Here is a 16,814-nt window from a genome sequence, read left to right on the forward strand (position 1 = left end):
AGGCCAAAGATCAGAATGTTGTTTGTTTATAATTCAGACAAGGGGGTGCAAAACTAAGCTTAGGGACTCAGAGTTTGTCATCTCCAGTGAACTAGGGTGAAAAAAACACTCTTTCAAAGTTCTCAAGGTTGTTTGGAAACTAACTGCAAAACTGAACTTCCATCAATTAGCTTTAAAGTGTTTTTGCTCTGGTTTCCAGTTTGATGTTCTAGATAAAAATCAGTGGAAGGCAGCTTTATTTTGCTGGATTTTACATTTCTGCACAAGAAACATAAGCTAGCAACACTGCAAAACTTTTGGAAACTTTTCTTGGGGGAAATGATTTATTCCCCATTTTTCCTCTAGAAATTTGGGGAAACAATTGTTTGTCTTTCAAGACAATGCAGTGTTTTGATAGTAGTGTTTTGAAATAATACTGCTGCAAAACTCCTAGACCCAAGATTCAAAGGTAATAATATGAGTTTCAACCAGTGGCCCACAGGTTTAAACTGGGTTGGTCTGACAATGGATCCCAAAGCCAGAGACTTCGAAACCTGAGTGAGTGCATCATGTAAGCAGAGTAAAATCTTCAGGTGGCTATGCTCGTAGTTGACATGCTACATTATCAATGTTATTACGTTTCAAATCTTTTACTTCTAAAAATGATGATAAAGTACACCATGCTTGGGCATTTGATGTCTCTACATTTCTTGGAACTGAACGACATCATTCTTAGGACCAAACTACATGTTACAGTAATTGTGTAGCGTATAACAGAAGTTGTCTGTCTTTTTACTCTTGTGTAAGCACGCATGGCCTGGATTTGGATCTGGACCATGGCACTCCAGGAAAGGAAGGTGCAAGCTCTCCCTGACCCATCCCCCCACACACAACCATTGCTTGCTTGCTTGCTTTCATCCCCTCCCCACAGTTTTGGGGTGTTTGGGGGGAAATGGGTGGGGAGGGAGCTGATCCAAACTGGCACTGCGTGTGCTTACACAAGAGGGAAAAGTCCAAAAAGCCTCAGGTACACACTACGCATCAAGGCTTGAAAAGGATAGTTTGAACCACAAGGGTAAGAATGCTGCCGTTTGTGTTGAACAAACCCTGTTGGGAAGGTTATGGGTAAAGGCATACCCTGCATAGGCAGAGTATGGCAATGTTACATTAACACTACAAAGGCCAAGACTGGGAAGTAGTAAGTCAATAAATCTTAAAACAAGCATGAGACATTGGATTATCTTGAATATAGTTGAGTGGTAAGAAGATCCTCCTAGTCCCACATGGAGGCTGGATCTACACACGCAGTAGAACAGCTTTCCCCAGCCGGCACCCTCCATATGATTTGATAACAACTCCCATCATCCACAGACAGTTGTCTGTGGATGGTGAGAATTGTAGTTCAACACATCTAGGTGGCTCGAGTTGGGCAAAGCCGCAGTAGAATGAGATGAAAGTATGGGCTATACTACTTCCAGACTACAGGTGGGAGATACCACTTTTGTGAATGCTCTCCGGGTAAAAAGCAGAATCAAACTTCCTTGTATACAGAAAATGAGTACATTAGAGAAAACAGTTCTGACCTGTTATTTTTTCTATCAGTCTGGTTTTTTGTTTGCAGCTAGTTTTTAACACATAGAGGAAGCATTCATAAATGCCATCTAGGAGCCCTACACTATGAAGTGGTGCAGTCCAACTCCACTGTATGGATAGAGATCTCAGTGGGCCCAGGAAACAGTTTTCACATTGAGAACTTACTGTATGTATTAGCTCCACGTTAGCATCCGATTCAGATTCAGTGCTGGACTCAACTGTGCACTTTTGCTATGAACAAGAGAGGGGTAAGTAAACATAAGAGAATTTGATTGACTTTCAAGCATTTTGATCCTGTCTCCCACGCGTAAGCCTCAAATGTTTCAAGTTCGATACAGTTTGCTCACTTTGCCCAGCTTTAAACAAACATCTACACTAAGCAGGATATAACACTTTGAAAACGTTTTGAAAACTGTATAGGGAATGTGTCCTGGGGGGCCTCAACAGTTGTCACTACTGTCATAAACCGTTTTAAAGCAGTAGTGTAGATCCTGCCATTGAGTAGGGTGGAGTCAATCCTGTTTCACACACATAGTTTCTGACCACACATGATTCTCTGTCAGAAACACCTGCATCCTCAAAGCAGTTCACTGGAGCCTCACACCAAGAGTCAAAGGAGATGTGTCAGAGGCGGCCATGTTTCTTTATTCATGTATAGAGCAAAGGGTGGGAGCTATATGCCCATGAGAGATGCTGAGCCCTCTTGTCTTACCATTATGTCACTTGAAGCACTTTTATTCTTCAGCCCAACTTCTTTTTAGTATGATTCCTAGAGCATTCACATCTCTTCAGCTAACCACACTTTTTGTAAAAGGCTCCCAGCTCCTGAGTAGACCTGAATAGGGCATCTTAGACCACACTAAGCATGAGGCAGAAGAGAAAGATTTTCCAATTGTGTCTTATTTCCTCAAAAGCAGCCACATGGAACAAACTAGATTATGGCCATGACACTGGGGGTTGAGGAGCGTAACCATTTCTTTCCATGATTTCCCCCCAATGGAAATTCAGAACCTTTCAACCATGAGGGGTGATGCAGAATATTGTACCTCCCTGTAGTTCTAAATTATTTTAAAACCAGAAACAAGTGGGTTTTGACACGTATAGCTGGTTCCCCCTTAACCTTGAACACACCACTGTGACAAAGTTGGCCCCAAGCCTTTGCATCTTACAAGACTTCTTCACCAACCTGCATAATAGGCTACCTTGCACATATTTATCCAAAATGGAGTTATTTGGTCTTCCATATGTTTTAAACTGTGTTTTGTTTACAACTACTATGCATTCTTAAAATCAATTGTAAATAATGTAGAAACAGCTTGATATTTTGAAATAAAAGATACACCTGATCTCAGAGTCCTTTGTTTCTAAAAGCTCTGTATGGTCATACCAGGAATATTGTAACCATGCAGTTCCTAGGTGACACCTTTGTACCTGAAATACACACAGGCTGGTTACCTGCAGGTCCATGGTCAAAACTAAGTACCCAAATCCTATAGCATCATATCCCAAGACAAGGACAAATCTGTCACACCACACAGCACAGTAAGCCTTTAAATCTTAAAGAAAACCCTGCTTGGAGTTAACAGAGCAAGCGCTAGTTTTATAGCAAGTGTGACAGGATTTTGTGCCACTAAAGTAGCTCTGGGCCTCTCATCCAATTCACATTTCACAGGTGCCTCAAATTAAGTTGCTTTATCCAAGCCATAGCTTTGAAACTATTTCAGTCAAAGCCATCAACAAAATCAGGAGTTGCCAGCCATTACTACTTAGCTACCTAGGGTTGTTTTTGGTTGTTCTTTTAATAGGCATTTTAAAAAGATCTTACCATATACTCATGAGCTAATCGCTCTATATCAGCAGATTTTTTTCCTGGACTCACAAGCTCACATGAATCTACTACAGAAAAGGGGAAAAGATTTGGGTTAAGAAAAGTCAACTATTAGGCCAGTTAGTGGCTAACATTTTCCTCCCTTTCTCCTCTTCAATTTCCTGATACAAATTAAAGCAATGCCATGTGTAGATATTTAAACATTTACGATTACTACTGTTTAGCATAGAGGCTGAACTGAAAACACTGTTAGCTGAAAGGCACAATATACTCAATGAACAGGTTTGGTCTAGCAACAAGTCACACAAGAAAGGGGAAAACTCTGAGCTATTACGTTGTAGCAATATACCATTTATTTATTTATTTATTTTATATACCACCCCATAGCCGAAGCTCCCTGAGCGGTTCACAAAAACTAAAACAATTCAAAGTATAAAACAAACAGTATAAAAACATGATATAAAATGCACATTAAAACGGATTAAAACATACCATACATGATTAAAACATCTTTAAAACATCCTTAAAACATTTAATCCAATAGGACTGATTTTCCAAAATAAGTTTTTTTTTTTTAAAAAAAAAAGGTAAGAAATTGAGTGCTTTTATATAAATCACCACTTTCTTCCAAAGATTCCATCCCAAAAATTTCTCACAATTTTTTTTTAAAAGGATGCTTTCGCAATCTAGGTAGCACTGCACAGAAGAAATTAGAGTTACAGTGTAATCCTAAAGGAACTCACTTGAAAGTAAGATCCACTGAGTTCACTAGGACATACTCCTAGACAAGCGTGCAGAGCATTTTGCAGCCTAAAAATAAATATTGCTGTGCTTTACTTGCTATAACACTTGTGGAGACTAACCGGTCAGAGAGCTTTGACTATTGGGCGGTACAGAAAAGTAATAAATAAATAGTCTTTAAATCAAGGACTGTTGCAAAATCAGAACAGAGTATAAAGCTTCCTTATACTGGTCCTCCCAACTCTGTATTGTCTACACACTGACTAGCAGTAACTCTTCAGGGTTTCAGGCAGGAGTCTTTTTTCAGCCTTGCTGGGAAAAGCTAGGAATTGAACCCTGCAACTTTCTTTATGTAAAGTGTGTGCTCTACTACTGAGCTACCAGCCCTCTGCCCCCATACCTTCTACAGGTTTTCTACTTCGGGACTTTTTTCTTCGCTTCCTTTGCTCCATGGACGCTGTTGTGTCTCCAGTAGCCTTCAGTGTTCTCCAGTCTCACCACCACCCATCACACCTTTTTTTAACCTCAAGTATTTGCACCTGCACGTGTCCTTCTTAAAACTTCTACATCTAAAGGTATCCAGATGTCAAGGAGGGCAGGACTTCTATAATAAAAATTGTAGAAAAGAAGGAATTTCAGCTGTGCTGCTTTTATCACCATCTCCTAAGAAGCCCAACCCCCTTCTCCTTCCATTAAAGGTTCAGGAGTCCCAAACCTCATTTGTATCAGGTGAGTACCTGAAAGCCCAGTCACACACACCCCTCCAGCTATCAACTGCTATTCCTGAGGCTGTTGTGGGGAGGTGGGGAGAAGCAGCTAGCCTTCCCATTATGTCCTGCTGAACTTTGTAAGTAAAAACCAGTGTCAGAGTCTGCATTTTTCCTTCTCCCTCTTAATCCCCTTTCCTTTAGTGTTGTATCTTTTGTAAGCTTGATTGCAGGGATTGTCTTATTACTGATATTTGTAAGCCATTCTGGGGATCCTTTTCTGCTGAAAAGTGTGGCAAAAATGCTTTAAATAGTATGGTCACCCTACCTATAGCAATCTTTTCCACAGACTCGTGCACACTAGATATCCCATTTCCACATGACAGAGGTGCACTGCATTGACAATGCCTAAATGCATAACCAATTCACTCAACATCTGTTCCTTAATACAAAGATCCCTAACCTTTTTGGGCTGTTGGGTGCATTGAGAATTTTGAGTGGGTGTCATAGAAGCTCTCACTAAATGGCTGCCATGGCTCCACCTTGCCCATTTATAAAATGGCTGCCATGATGGGCATGGCCAGCCATAGACCGCTCATTTCCCAGAAGCCAAATGGATGAGACTAAAAGAAAAGCTACTTTCCTGTGAACCTAAATATAGGGTAAAGATGGGGTTTATTTGAAACCCAAATTAAGAGGGTTCTAGATGCACACCAAGCAGGATATAACACTTTGAAAGCAGTTTGAAAACAGTATATGGAATGTGTCCTGGGCCCCAGCAGTTGTCAATGCCATTATAAACTGTTATAAAGCAGTAGTACAGATCTTGGTAGAGAGCAACACTTTGCTTATCGGCAAGCTAGCCTCCCAGTTGAAAAATAAAAAAAAAATGGTTGCTTTAATTTAAAAATAACCTTGAGAAATAAAATATCAGGAGAGACAGGGAGCCTGGCAGGTACCGAGAGAAGAGTGTGTCGGCACATTGGTTCTGTGTCGCAGACCCCAGCCTTAATGCCACACACAGTGCTGTCAGTTAAGGCAGGTGACATGTTCAAACCCCCCACCCCTTTTCTCCGGCATGGCTCTTCTGAAGCGTGCTAACTAAAACTGATAATTACATATTTGTCTTTAACTTCAAATTAACCAGCAGCTAATTAAAACTGGCATGACCCAGTGGCAAGGAGAACAGCATCTGTTCTTTTGCTGCATTGTACATTATTGTGTGTTTCACGGTAGCGTACACGGGCGAGTTTTGGTAGGTGCAATTTGTAATTTAGGGGTGAGAAAAACTGCATTAGAAGAACTAGGCTAGATCACTTCATAATCCAATATCCTGTTTCCCATACTGGCCAACCAGATGCCTCTGGGAAGCACACAAGCAGGCCCTGAAACCAATAGCCCTCTTTCAGCAACTGCTCTCCAGAAACTCTCCACCCATTTAGGCTATTCCAACTGCTTCCAGATGATAGGCTCCTGGTAATACCATCAACTGTTTTTCTGCAGTAATAGCGTCATCACACGGGAAAATCACGTTTGCTTACCATTGCTTCTCTGCCCACGCATTTGTCCCTGATTACTTCCTCTTTTGAAAGAGGAAGTAAAGCCCATTCAGTGGGCTGTTTTGATCCCCTTGCTTTTCCTGCATGCAACAGGAGATAGCGGCACTTTCCGACTTTAAAAATAAGTTGGACTTACTGGGGTGTTTTTCTGTGGTATGAAGGCTAGAAGGCGCACAAGGTGAGCAGGAGGCAGATGATGTCATGAGAGGGACCCATGAAAATCTGTGAGTGCCCAGTAATGAGCGTGCAATAAAACACTTGTCTGATGAAGCTCAGCGTTACAGATGGAATTGCAAAGGGCTCTCTGCGCTTTGGGGGGGGTGGGGAAATTGCAGTTTTTCTATGTCTGGGTTCAGACGACACATTAAGCAATGGGGGGGTAAAGAGTCAACCACCCATTGCGTTGATAATGTCGTCTGGGGGTGGGTGGGGACACAACTCATGGTGCGCTAATTTCTGGAATTAAGCAACCGGGAAAACAATGGGCTGCTCCATTGCTTATCCAGAGACCCATTGCTTAACATGTTGTATGGCGGGCTCTGCTGCTGATTTTCCCATGTTGCGTGCATTATTTCGTTCCTCTACAGCCGGCAGAACTTGCACTGGCTGATGGGATAGCCCTGGGAGGGAGGAGCAAAGGACAGCCGGGATGTCTCTCAAGCACAGCATCGACTGTTCACGGAGCCTGAGCCGCGCAATGGTGGCAGGGAGACATGTCATGTGGGGAGCAATAACGCACTGTCAGTTCACTATTCCCCCCTCTGTTGCCTAAAGCGCCGTCCGAACACGGCCTATGTATACATCCTGCTTTGTTCCAACCACACTAATGGGCATGAGTCACAGGAACAACACTTTTAGAAATCATTCTCTTCCCCCTCCCTTCCCTTTGGGTGTTAGTTTACATTTATTTATTTATTTGTTTGTTTGTTTGTTTGTTTATTGCATTACTATACCGCCCAATAGCCGAAGCTCTCTGGGCGGTTCACATTGTGGCTGGCAATGGTCAAAAGTGTCTCCCACATGAACCTGCCTGGATGTGAAGATTATCTTCTGAACCCTTCTCCCGGATATTCCTGCCTTCAGGGATGCGTGCACCAGCCAAAAGTGTTTCTTTTTTATTTGTTTTTTAATCTAGGCATTTGATAGTGTTTGTTAGCTCTGCTTTTAATACTCGGTTGTTTTGTGCTGCTTCCCCCTCCACCCCCATTTTATATGCTGTTTTAGGATGCAATCCTAGGCTTACCTGGAAGTAAACCCCACTGAACACCATAGAATGTAACATCCAAGGAAACATGCACAAGACTGTGACATTAATCTTTGTTTTTAAGCAACACCAGGATTCGTTGAACTGAACAGCAAGGTGGAAATGTGTAAAATAAATAATAAATTGGTCAAAGTGTCCAGATAGGTGCATGCACTTGGCCCAAATTTGAATTCCTGTTTAGCGTCAAAGGAATATTTATGCTGGAGATTAAGCAATTTGTTAAGAAAGAAAGAAACTCAGCCAGCAGCTTCCTTCTTCCCCAACTTATGCTTTATTTCACTGGAGCTATTTTAAAACGTGTCTGTTTGTGAAGCTGTGAAAATCCATTTGTCCTCAGCAGAGTCTAGCATTCACAGAGTGCAGAAAAGAAGCCAATGGAGCCAGGTGATTCATTTCAGCATCACTGTAGAAAAAAAATTGGCAAGCAACATAAATGAGTCATTTCCAGAAATATGTCTCCACAAAATTAAAGCATTAAAAATATGTAGAACTTTGGTGCCTGGTAATAGAAAGATCAAGCAGAACTAGAAAAACTGCAGAACAATGCAACCAATTCAAGGAACATAGTAAGTTGCCTTATACTGAGAGCTCCATCCGACGACATTTTGTTGCACGCTTGTTACTGGGCACTCACGGAGTTTTCTCAGGTCCCTCACATGACGACGTCTGCCTCCCACCCCTTCTGGCCTTCCTGGCGTGACAAAAAAACCTCTCCACAAAGTCCAATGTATTTTTAAACATGGAATTGCTGCTCTCTCCTGCTGTGTGCAGGAGAAGCAGCACCATTAGAACAGCGGACTGAACGGGCCTCATGCTCATTGTGTTCTTCCTCTTTTGAAAGAGGAAGTAACTGGGGAATGAAAACAGGCAGAGAAGAGAGGGTAGGGAGCGTGTTAACCCCTGGTGCGATGGAGCTTTGAGTCAGACCACTTGTCCACCTAGCTCAGTTTTGTCTTCCCCCAACCCAGTGCCCTCCAGATGCGTTGGACTACACCTCCCATCATTCCCAGCCAGGATAGGAGTTGTGGTCCAACACATCTGGAGGGGGCCAGGTTGAGAAAGCCTGCTCTACACTGATGGGCTGTGGCTGGCAACAGGGATGCTAGGGATTGTAACTGGGACCTTCTGCGTGCAAAGCAAGTGCTCTACTATTGAAAGCAGTCTCCAAGGGGTAACAGCAACTTCCCTGTGAGAAAAGGCATAAGTATTTGAGGATTTTTAGTTTAGAAAATAGTCAACCCACAAGGAACATGATAGAGGCCTATTTGCATGGTGTGGAGAAATAAGACAAGAAGAACTTTTCTACATGAAGCTTTTAAGCCACACCTTTAACAACGCTGCTGCTTCTGGATTTTTTCTGGTTTTAAAGTTGGCTCCTTTACACATGTTTTTCTCCCCCCCCCCCCCCCCCGGTGTGTGTGTGTTTCTTTCTCTGCCTTTTATATGTTCTATTATACAACCACTAGGTGGCACTGTGGTATAGCAGAATTGCACAATTACACAAGATTTCTAGGGTGTTATAGACGCCATTCAGAAAAAAAACACTTTCCCTGTTAGGGAAAGTGAAATCACAAGCCTACAATAAAAGCCCCATGTAGAAAGGCTCCCAATGACAATGGTGGCAGATATTAGCCAGATTCATGTGCCTCTGAAGAGCATTGGGCCTAATAAAATACTTCCTGCTATGCCCCTGAGAATCCCTTTCCCAGCTCCCTCTGGCGTTGGTGCTGTCCCTGTGCTTCTTTTTTTGCTACTGGGCCACCCAAGCCTGGGCATTCATGGGCAAAGTGGACTGGCAGTGGCAGAACGACTGGGCCTCTCTACAAGGGGCCTCCAAGGACCAAAGAAGCGAGGAAACATTTTTGACTCAAAGACCGCATTGGTGCTGGGCAGTGGATTATGGCGGCTCCAATTTCCGTGGGGCTGTGAATCCATTCTGGGTTTTAGTCAGAACCAGCCAGAACTCTAAAGGAGCTACCCGAAGTGCTCAAACCTATCCCCCAAATGGGTTCAGCACCTTATTCATTTATTTATTTATTTATTTATTTATTTATTTATTTATTAAACTTATATACCGCTCCCATAGCCAGGGCTCTCTGGGCGGTTTACAGAAATTCTAAAATTGAGGTAAAAACAAGTATACAAAATTTAAAACTCTAAAACACAGAACATACACACATAAAGCATTAAAAACCGATTAAAAACTAAACATGTGGGTAATTAGGATATGCCGCCTTAGACAGCAGCTCCTTTAGAGTTCTGGCTGAAATCCAGAACGGATTCACAAACCCACTGAAATCAGAGCCATCAGCCTCCACTGGCTCTGGGCAAGTTTGTCCAGGGGAATGGAGGCGCACTCCAGCAGTGGGCAGGTCCAAAGTAGGCGACCACACACACACACACACACACACACACACACACACACACACACACACACACACACACCACATCTGGCATGGAGCCCTCGTACATGCTTGGCCGGACAATCACACACCCTTAATACACATATTAGGCAGTAGGGTGCATGTGGATGGGTGTGGGTGTATGTATGTGTAGATTGTGCTCAGCTCAGGGGAACTGCTGCCTCAAAGGCGCTTCCCACTGAGCTGACTTCACTCGGCCCTCACCTTTCCCAACAGGCCAGGCAAAGCTCCAGGGAAACACCCCCTCAAAGTGCTCTCAACACCTTGAAACTGCAGCTTCCCGCTGAAGGGGCTTTGCTCAGGGAGGTTGGGAAACACGGCTTCACGATGCCTCCTGATGGAGCTTAGCTCTCCTCTCCATGCTTGGCTTTAGGAAGGCGGCAGGACCTCAGAGGAGGCCTGAATTTCGCCCACCGGCCAGAAGTTCCTCCTCCCTATTATTGAGAGACCTGAGGAAGTAGTGCAAGGTGGGGGAAAGGAAAAAAAGCAAAGGCCAAAAGTAGAATTTCCTACCTCCACTGCCCTGTCCACTCCAATATATTACACTTCCCCTTTTACACATAATATTAGCCAAGAGTCCCAGTTTCTACCTCAAGCCTGGGTTGCACGCAGTTTCTTTTGCCATAGTGTTTCCCCAACCCGCTCTAGAATCGGTATCTCTTTGGACTTCCTGATCATTGGTTCGTCGCGCATGACAACGTCACCATCTGGCTTTGCGAGCAGGGGCTGCGGCAAAGGAGCCATCGCTGGGCTTGGCGAGAGCCCTTTAAATTCTGACGGCTCCACGTCCATGAACAAGGGGGAGTCAGGCACCAGCCCCAGTCCTTCAGCGAAGGCCCCTACGCTTTCAGGAAGTTCAGAGGTCCTTGGAGGTCTTTGGGGCAGATCAATCGTCAACCCTGTAGGGAAGTTTTCACTTGCTCTCTGGAGATCATTGATGGGTTCCATGTCAATGTCAGCAGCATGTCTTCCTGGTGATGGAGGGATCCACGCTGCAGGCATTAGGAAAGATTTGGGGCCCTCCTCTTCCAGTTCTTCTTTCAGGTGGGTGACAGAGAAGTTAGGTCTTTGATTCTTTATGTCATCAGGAGAATTGACACTACAATCAGGATGAATGGACAGCTCTTCCCAGAATCTACCACCAGAATCTGAAAGCTAGCACAACAAAGCAACACTAAGTATCATAACTGTAAATACAAGTGTTTTATAATTTATCCAAATTATAAAACACAGCACCCACCTCGGACTTTCCTACACAGCTGCGAGGAAAAAAAGGGTCAGGGACTCACCCTGATTTCTGTCTGCAGAGTGAGGCGAGTATGGCACATCTGCCATCTATCCTCACTCCGGAGGCATGGCGGCGGCATGGCTGGGTAGATAGCGCCCCCTGATTGGTCTCCATCCACCTGGGCAGAGGGTGGGCCCAGACACTGGAAACCCCCTGTTTTTGCTTCAGCATTGGGATTAGCCGCCAACATCCCAAAGCAACAAAAGAGCTGAATGGAGATAAGAGTTTTTCAGCTGGGAAACCCTCTTATCTCCTATCTAATTTTGGATCCAGATTCAACAAAGAAGTTGTAGGATTTTTTTCTAGACATTAAATACAAAAAACATGCATATGATTGCTCCTCTTAGTCATATTTAGAGTAGATGATTGAAATCATTGGAATTTAACCATGATTAACATAAGCTCCACTAATAAGCTCTAAGAATGACGAAGCCTGGATTCAACCCATCAATTTTATGTCCTTATCAGTTCAATCTTATACATATCTACTTGGAAGGAAGCCTCATTGAGTTCAATAGTTTACTCCTAGTGTTATAGGATGCTGCCTATTCATTCTTAAAAGTTCTGGAGTATGCGGCATGTATGTGGATTGTATGCAGCTGCGCTCCCAAATAAGTTATCAAATTGTAGAATTTTAGAGTGGTGTCAGGGACTTTGGAGGTTATTATGTTCAATCCCCTGTTCAATGTGGGGTTTACAGCAAAAGCTGTAACTGCAGCATCCCTGACAGATGACCTCCAGCGAAAGAGAGCCCACCATCTCCTGAAGCAGATTGCTCCAATGCTTTTACAACAGAAGACTGCAGCTCTCCTATAGTGCTCTGAGTTCAACAGCTGTTTTGGAAGAAAATACTTCTTGAGGAGGTGGGGATTACTGGAGCACAGAGTCAGGCTACTGTGTACACTTGTAACTTTTTCAGTCCATTCGTACATATACCCAGGCCTTGTGCCCCTCTTCCCCCTCACCAAACAAGAGAGCACCTTGTGACGAAAGGTTGCACTTCTCCTCTGCAGCTTCCTGGATCCTGTTGTGCTAATGACACTGAAGGCTGCCCTGGTGCAGTTCCTCCTCCGCTGCTGTCCACCTGCCATAGGTCAGAGGGAAATGCTTGTTTAACATATTGTTATTTTATGTGTTTATTTTTATTTATTATTGCATTTATATCCCACCCTTTTCCTCCAAGGAACCCAAGACGGCAAACACAATACTCCTCTTCCTCTCCATTTTATCTTCACAACAACAATGGCTGTGCAAAGACAGGTTATCTTCTCCTCTAAGTTGTGGACACGGTGGCATGCCACCTTGGGGGCTGGATATGTTGGTGGGCACGCCCCCTTGAAGGGTGGCCATAGAATCATAGAATAGCAGAGTTGGAAGGGGCTTACAAGGCCATCGAGTCCAACCCCCTGCTCAATGCAGGAATCCACCCTAAAGCATCCCTGACAGATGGTTGTCCAGCTGCCTCTTGAAGGCCTCTAGTGTGGGAGAGCCCACAACCTCCCTAGGTAACTGATTCCACCGTCGCACTGCTCTAACAGTTAGGAAGTTTTTCCTGATGTCCAGCCGGAATCTGGCTTCCTTTAACTTGAGCCCGTTATTCCATGTCCTGCACTCTGGGAGGATCGAGAAGAGATCCTGGCCCTCCTCTGTGTGACAACCTTTTAAGTATTTGAAGAGTGCTGTCATGTCTCCCCTCAATCTTCTCTTCTCCAGGCTAAACATGCCCAGTTCTTTCAGTCTCTCTTCATAGGGCTTTGTTTCCATGTTGTCTTCCTTTTGGGTTTTCAAAATATGGTCACCCTAGGAAGGACCTTTCAAGTCTTATCACCATTACCTTGTGGTATCCCTGGTTGGTTTGATTTTTAGTCTGTTTCCCCCATTTAGTATCAGCCTGTTTTCCCCTAAGTTCACCAAAATTAACAAAGCTGCAACAGTGTTATATAATAGAGTTACAAAAAATGTACAAACCTACTTGATGAGCCATGTGGCCTGTTTCTTCTGGGAGACCATCCATGGACATGTAGCGTGTACCCTGTTTCAGAAACACGTACATCATAAATACTGAAAAGAACATCTCAGAATGAAAGTCAGCTGTCATCTGCTTCCTCCTTATGAGTCCTATTATCCTTAGCTAAATGGCTCTGAAATACTATGATAAGGGTTGTGAATTGCTGAATGGTTGTCACCTGATTAAAGAATTCTTGCATGCAATCCTAAACATATTTACTAAGAGCCTTGAGGATCACAGCTGCAATCCTACACCCACTTACTGGAAGTAAGCACACCTAAACTCAATGGGTGTGTGAAAAAAAAGGAAATGACTCTTACAAGATGATTCCTGCCACCTACAAGTTTTGTATTTAAAACTGTACAAAATCCACAGTTTCTTGCATTAAAAGTATTTTTTCCCTTCAAATTTGCTGCTGAACTATTCAAGAGTGCCTTTCTAGTCAATTAAATATTTGCAATCATGTCTGCTCATGCAATGGGAGTTTTCCTTCTTCACAACCCCCACATGCTCCCCAAAACCACTCCAGAGGGTCCCCAAAACCACTGGAGCAGATTTGGAGGAAGGGGGGGACAAGGAGGCTGCAGAGGGGGGTGGAATTTGATCTACCAGCGGTGTCCATTCTTCTAGAGGTAGGAAAGACACCATTGGATTCAAGGCTTAATCTAACCAACTAAACAGTGCAACAGCAGCAGCAGCAGCAACAACAACAGTCACTGGCATCACATTAAACATTTTTTACAGAAAACCTTCAAAACCTAGGCCTATCAAAATACATCCACCAACATCCAGAAAGCAGTCATACTTAAAACATGTTCAATAGTCAGGAAATTTCTGAATCAGTAAAAGACAGCATGGCTTGGCAAAGCCCATCATGTCCATCTAGAAAAAATGCCACAAGCAGGAAAAGAGAGACAATAATTGATGATGATGATGATGATGATGATGATGTTGAAATGATTAGTTATGCAGTTGTCTTATCTAGCATGGCAAGTATATCCTGACCTCCAAGCTTCACTCCCCCAAATGTGAATATCCTTGGCAAGCAAGTGCTATTTGTAGGGGGGGAACATTGGGTTGTAACCAGTGTCAGGCCTGCTTAGAGTAGACCCATTCAACCGAATGGGACTTAAGTTAGAGTACCGTTGGGTACAGCCCATTGGTCTCTTAAAAATATTGCTTTGGAATTGCTAAAGGGAGTCTGCCGTTTCAGGAGTGTTTCCTCCAATTGTCAGACCACAGAGAAGGGACACAGCCTGCTAGAGAAGCAGCAGTCCTTACCTTAAGGTTGGTGTTGGAAGTTGGTCTTGCTCCAGATTCCACTGTGCATTTCTGCTTTGAGGGAAGAGAGACAGGAGAGGCAATATGCTAAATATCTGGCCACAAACATGCCACAAATTTGTCTAACCTTCAAGAGATGCAGGAAAAGGGTATTTTGCTTTTTTAAAAATTGGACCAACTTCTGTCATTTTTAGGGATTTGTTTGAGGAGATTCCTAATGGTTCGGAAATCACAATGCCCTTTTATTAAACTAGGTAGTTGAATTTTATAAAACACTTCTGTATGGGTGCTTCCAGAGGGAGGCTTGTAGTCCTAACACTACCAGTAAAAAGGCATTGTGCAGATAATTCCATCATTCTTTAATGGTTTTTTAAAAAAAAAATTGTGATGGGGGTGGGGGAATGGAATAAGCCATGGGAAAACATGGGAGGGTAACAAATGGAAGATGTCAGTGGCCCCATTCAGAAGACACCTTAAATAATGGCTTTAACCATGGTGAATAAAGCAAAAAGCCTTACTCACCATGGTTAAAGACGTGGTTTAAGGTGTCTTCTGAACACAGCCTGGCTTTCTGGCTTAACCACCATGGTTAAAGCCATGCTTTAAGGTGTCTTCTGAATGGGCCCAATGTCTGGATGTCTTGTAAAATTCCATGAACGAGGCAGGGCAATTGCACACACAAAGCATCCTATGGGCAGTAGCCAACCATAATTCTGCAATCGCAAATAGTGTTAGCAGAGCTCTGCTGAATCTTTCCATTGCGCAAGTGGTTGCCTATTATGCTTGCGCAACACATTGCGTAACAGGTTGCAAAGTGGATCCCACAAGAGTTATGCACACAGGTTGCATAAGCATAAATGCATAACCGCTTGCACAACTGCACTTCTGCAAACCTAACGTTCATTGGATTCTTCTCTTTGTTGGATTCTTCTCTTGAGTATGGTTCAGCACGTAGTTTCTACTAGTGCAACATCATTTGCGCTAACAGAATTAAACAGCTTGATATTGCCCATTGTCTCTAGAATCTGGTATTTAGCAGTATACTGTCTCTGAACATGGAGGTTTCAGGCACCTGTAGGGGCTCATTGGTTAGGGTGACCAACTGTCAGGATTTCCCTGGATTTGTCCTGGTTTTTGTTCTTTCCATGGTGTCGGGGGATTTTCTATAATTTTCAATAAAGTCCTGGAATGACACACCTTCCCCTTTAAGGCTGCCATTAGCATGGCAGGAGGGAGTGGCATGCTTTCTTGAGGCACATCATTCCCCCACCCCGAGCTCCAGTTGAGGTCTTAAAGGGGAAAGTGGGTCATTCGTGGACATTATAGAAAAGGCCCCAATTGGAGTGGATGGTGGTGGTGCAGAATGAAATCCTTTCCCCTCCTCCACTCCAATCACGTACTTTCTGCAGGACTCAGAAAGCTGCTTCCCCACACACACACTAGGTGTCCTCTTTTTTGGTTTCCCAAATATGGTCACCCTATCATTGGTAGATTTCTCCTGCATCAGTTTACCTATTCCTTTCAAAAGCCATGTAAGCTAAGGATGCTTGTGGACTATGTACTTGTAAAGTTAGGTATGCATGTTTTGCCAATGGGAATGAAAATGGTTTGGCACTAAAGCAAGGGTGGGCAACAGATGTTTTTGTACACCATCAGCCCCTGCCAGGATAGCCAGTGGTCAGCAATTATGCGAGCTGGAGTTCAACAACATCTGGAAGGGCACCAGATTGCCCATGTTCTAAATGGGTTATAAACTACTGCAATCCTTTACTCACCACATCTGTTGGTGGTTTCCATAGATTAACAAGGCATTATATGAAGAAATACGCTCTTTTGCATGTCCTTCTTCCATATCAACCTATCCACACTCTGAGGTCATCAGTAGAAGCCCTTCTCACCTGATCACCACCACATGCGGTAAGGCTGATGACTACAAGGAAGAGGGCCTTCTCAGTGGTGGCCCCAAAGTTCTGGAACCAGCTTCCATCAGGGGTTCATCCGGTCCTTTCTTTGCAAGGCTTCATGAAGACTGAAGACCCACCTGTTTTTGCTGGCCTTTCCATAATCTGTGGGCTTCAGGCTTTATTATTGTTATATGGCTTTGTATCATTTTTATTGAATATTGATTGGTTTTATAATTATA

This window comes from Elgaria multicarinata, chromosome 2, assembly GCF_023053635.1.
Source record: "Elgaria multicarinata webbii isolate HBS135686 ecotype San Diego chromosome 2, rElgMul1.1.pri, whole genome shotgun sequence".
Lineage (NCBI taxonomy): Eukaryota > Metazoa > Chordata > Lepidosauria > Squamata > Anguidae > Elgaria > Elgaria multicarinata.